Source organism: Mustela erminea, chromosome 9 (genome assembly GCF_009829155.1).
Source record: "Mustela erminea isolate mMusErm1 chromosome 9, mMusErm1.Pri, whole genome shotgun sequence".
Taxonomy (NCBI): domain Eukaryota; kingdom Metazoa; phylum Chordata; class Mammalia; order Carnivora; family Mustelidae; genus Mustela; species Mustela erminea.
The window spans coordinates 95,378,822-95,383,851 of record NC_045622.1 but is presented as its reverse complement, the minus strand read 5'-3'; positions in this window follow the sequence as shown (position 1 = coordinate 95,383,851).

Below are 5,030 nucleotides of genomic sequence, written 5' to 3'. Positions count from 1 at the left end.
GACTAGAGAAGAACACCAATCTATCTACATATTTGAGGCTAATATCCTTTGAGCAATACACTATTTTCTGATTCTGTGTTTACCAAGTAATAGTATTCTATTCTAATCTCTTCATTGTACTGCCTTTCCAAGGAGGACATGTCTTATGTAGAGAACTGGGGCTGCCGAATTGATCATTGCAAAAGAATTAAGTAGTCATTAAAATCTGTTTCTTAGGAAATTGGTGTGAGAGTGAATCTGTTCATTGGAGCCTGACTGATGAAATAATAAAATCAAGTTTGAAATACCTATTCTGCAAATCCTGGGATGCAGTGGCTCCACCAAAGTTTGGCTGTCCAGCCTAAAGAAGCCAACCAGAATTTAGATGACAGAGGTCACTTGTAATTTGTGTGGTAGGGATTAGGGAAAGCTTCCTGGAAGGGTGAGAAAAAAGAGGTCTGCTGTTCATTGATGTTCTTTACTACTTATTCCTTAACCTTCCTAGATTCTAGGAAGAGTTAAAAAGGAAGTTCTCTCTCTCTCCACCTCCCACCCCAATCCTGCCATTGCCAATTTGTTAGCTTGCTCAATCATAGGCAAACATGAGGCTTTTAGTGGGGTTTCTGTAGATTTATAAAGTCCAGTAAGAATGTTTTCTATTCATGTTGCCTCTAGTTTCTTAGGTCGGGTGGTAATAGCTTACATTTGTAACTTTACTTTTGAACTTCAACCTCAGTCATTCTTATAGCTCCCTACTATCGTGTGGTTCCAAGGTCTTTGCAGGCTAAGGCATTGTGACTCATTAGTGATGAGTCCAGGTTAGGACAACTTGTCTCTCTCTTCTTTCTCATGCTCGGGAAGGAAAGGGAATAAGATTTCTTGTTCGTTTCTTGGCTTTTGCCCCTTTCCTAGTGCCTTGCTTGGGAGAGGATCCCTATTTGCTTGAGGGAACATTAGACCTTGCCCCTTTCTAGACTTGGGAAAGGTCCTTTGTCACTTTCTTGCTTCTTGAAGGCACCCCATCGTCTACCTCCAGCATGACCAACTCAGCAGATGTGTGCTTTCCCCAAAACCAAAGAGGTCATATTAGATTGCTAATGTTCAAATTCCATCCCACCCCATTACTATTATGAAGAAAGTTGAGTACTGACTACCTGAATCCAATCCCAGTGAACCTCAAAGATTGCTCCTTTGAGACTACCATTTGTCTTCAGAGTTGTTCATGTCATTATTCTCAAAGGTTTTACCCTGCACACTTGTGCTGAGGGATAACAGGGAAATATCAGGTGTGATCCCCTTCTTTCTCTACTGTCAACATTCAGAGTGTTTCTTGGGGACACTAAGTGCCACAGGGAAGCTGACAGGCTGTGTCTTTGAAGTCTTATTTGCAAGCCCTGAAGCTTCTTAGAAGTTGAATAGAACACAAGTTCAATAACTCTTAGGTTGTATTGCAGCCTATGTTTAAAGATCTGTTGATCTGCACATAAAACAGAGGAATTCCAACCATTGTCTTGGAGCTTTAACTTTCTTTTTCAGTTAGTTTCTTTCTTTCTTTCTTTCTTTCTTTCTTTCTTTCTTTCTTTCTTTCTTTCCTTCTTTCTTTTTCTTTCTTTCTTTCTGGTATTGCTGTAGTTGAATCAAAAGCTGTACTGCCAAGAAACAAAATTTAAATTTCCCATTCTCTGGGCATCACCCCTGAGTCCACTCAAGTTCCTTGCTGTGTCTTGTTCATCACTGTGATCCCAGTGCCTAGTCCAGGACCTTCAGCATTGATGATGTGGTGGGCTGGGTGATCATTAAACATGAGTTGGTGCCTCTTCCTTTATGCTTTGGTTGACACTACCCTCTTCTGGTTTTCTTTCTGCCCCCCGTGAGCTACTTCTTAGTGGCCACTATGGGATAAGTTTAGGTCCTGTTTTTTTCTTTTTTCCTTTTTTTTTTTTCATTCTATACTCTTCTAATCTCAGCAAGACACATGATTTTAGATTATATGCCAATGACTTCCCAAGTTTATATATCATAAGTTCCAGATTGAACTTAAAAAAAAAGATTTTATTTATTTATTTGACATAAGGAGAGAGAGAGAGAGAGAGAGAGAGAGAGAGAGAGATCACAAGCAGGCAAGCAGATAGAGAGGGGGAAGCAGGCTCCCTGCTGAGCAGAGAGCCCAATGCTGGGCTCAATCCCAGGACCCTGAACTCATGACCTGAGCTGAAGGCAGAGAACCCTCTGAGCCACCCAGGTGCCCCCAGATTGAACTTTAAACTGCTTGAGCATCCAGCAGAAATTTCATACACATCATGGCTAAAACAAAACTGATTTTCTTTCTCAGTTCCACTGTCAAATTGTTCCTACTGCATCTCCTCTGTGGTAATGGACCCATATCTGTTCAGAGCTCTAAGACTGGGTTTATGCTTGATTTGTCTACTTTCTTTATACTTCCACACCCAAGTCATTATCAAGGAAGTTAATGCTTCCCACCCAATACATTCCCAGCTTTCCTGCTTCTTCATTAGCCCCACTCTTACCTCCTCAGGCAAAGCCACCATCATTGCCAACCTAGACAACTGATCAGGATAGCCTCCTCACTGCTTTTGCTCTTGCTTCCAAGTCTACTCTGTACACAACAGCAGAGTGATCATTTACAAATGTAAATCCAATTCTGCCTTGCTTAAAGCCCTTCTCTGGTGGTCCTTTGAACCTGGAATAAAATCCAGCCTCCTTTCCATTGCTATAAGATGCAGAGTTCACTCATCCCAGATCTCTTTGGCTTCACCATCTGCCTGCATTCTCTGCTCCATGCCCTCTAGCCTCTAAATACTCCAAATGTATTGTTCTCTCAGAATCTTCACCTAACTGTTGCTTCTGTCTGGAATGTTCTTCTGATATTTGGCCTGGGTCTTTCTCAACACTAAGGTCTTTAGTTCAAATGTCTGCCTCTTCAGAGAAACTTTCCCTATGTCCTCAACTTAATATTGCCTCTCTGGCAGGACTCTCTGTCATGCCCTCCACCTTGTTAGCACATAGCACACATCACTATCTGAAGTTATCTTATTTATTTCCTTGATTACTGTCCATCTTCCCCACTGATAAACAGGCTCCATGAAAGCAGGAAAATGGTCTTTCAAATATTCCATTGTATCCCCAGCATCTGGAGCCTAGTGAGTGCATTCAATAGCTGGATGAATTCCTTGAATTGTGGAGCTTGGAAGAGTGAATGTTGCATGACTTGCTCATGTCTATGCAAACAATGTCTTTGTGGAGGTCCCCTAGTGTTCTCTCACAGCTCAAGGTCTGCGACATCTACATTTTTTCAGTAACAAAGTCTCAATCAAGGTGACCACCATCTCTACTTTTTGGTGGAATTAACTCGCACTCATTAAATGAAAAGGCTAGCTAGCTATGAATTGACCCATCTCGTGAGCTGAACACGCTAAGTTGTTAATAGCCTCCCTGGAGTTTTACTTCTTGCTCCAATGCCTTTAATGATTTTTACATGTTGACCATATCATAGCAGTCTAAGGATGCAGAAAAGCTAAACATTAAGCATTCTTAATTTTGTCTTGTTTGTTTTCGGGAGTGAAAAATGTGTAGAAAGATATTCAAATCAATGTCATCAGTGTTGCTGTAAAGATCAGAGGGCTTAAAATGTGCTAATCTAATAATGAATGATCCTGACTGGGACTGCGCATTTATTAGACAATTTGTGCCACTTGTGGCTCTCTGGGGTGGTTCCTGACTTCATTCAAATTGTCTCACTTCAGATCAGACTTCTATGAGAATGAACCTAAATTTTCCCATTGGCTATGGAATCTTCCTCACTCATGCATGTCACTTTATCCAAGTGCGTCCTTACTATCCTTACCTTTCTAGGCAGGTGTCTGCACCCAGACATGCCTGAATTTGCACATGTGGGAAAGAACTTAAATCTCCACAGAAAACTTGTTTAACCTGTGTTTTGTATGTTCTGTAAGAAGAAAAAGAGGAAGGATTTATTACGTTCCCTTTATATCTTAAGCAATTCTTTCATATGATGTTCTCTCATCTAAGGGATCTTAGAACAGTTAGTAAAATAATTCTTAAAAAATCTTGCTGATAGAGTTTTAGAATATAAGTGAGGTTTGGTGGGGTGAGGTCCGGAGCCAATGACCAAGAAAGAATTCTGGAGACATCTTTGGTGCAAAATGGTGGCTTAGTGAAGTATGGGGACAAGACCCATGGACAGAGAGAGCTGCTGCCCCGGGGTTGTGAGGAGTGGTCCGTTATATACTTGTAAGTTGGGAGGGGGTCAGGGATGGCATAAGTCTCTAAGGAATTTTGGAAGCAAGGTTTCCAAGACCTTGAGGGGCTAGCTGTTGTTGGGACAAAGGTCCTTTATTATCGTCTAATAAGACGTTAGTCATGAGACCCTTCAGATATATATTGGTGGGCCATATGCTTGCGGATGATTGCCAACACGTATCTTGGAGGGTTTAGAGGTAAAGGAAGATTCTAAAGGGATTTTTATATGTTAAAGTAGACCTACAGGATCCTGGTTGAGGTGGTGGTGGGGCGGTCAGGCTAGGATTGCTTTTTGTTCTTAGCAAAGTATTAAGGTGGAGGCGGTTGAGTCCGTAGAGGAATGTCACTCTGTTTCAAGGGCTTGTCAGTGGGTAAGGAAATTTAATAACTTTTCTTCTGCCTCTGTTTCCCACATCATTGCTGTCCCCTGTGTCTGATGGCAGGCCATCTGATAGAGAAGTAGAAGTAGACTGGCATTGCACACAGACGGGGTTGCCTCTAATTCTAACTAAAGAAGTTGCATAGCAGATAAAAGCGCTGGCTATTCTAATCAGTGAAAAAAGTTATTTATTTATTTATTTATTTTTAAGATTTTATTTATTGGAGAGAGAGAGAACACAAGCAGAGGGGAGGGGCAGAGAGAGAGGGAGAAGCAGACTCCCTGCTGAGCAAGGAGCCTGAAACGGGTCTCGACTCCAGGACACCGAGATCAAGACCCCGAGGTCATGACTTGAGCCAAAGGCAGACGTTTAACTAAAGGCAGACGTTTA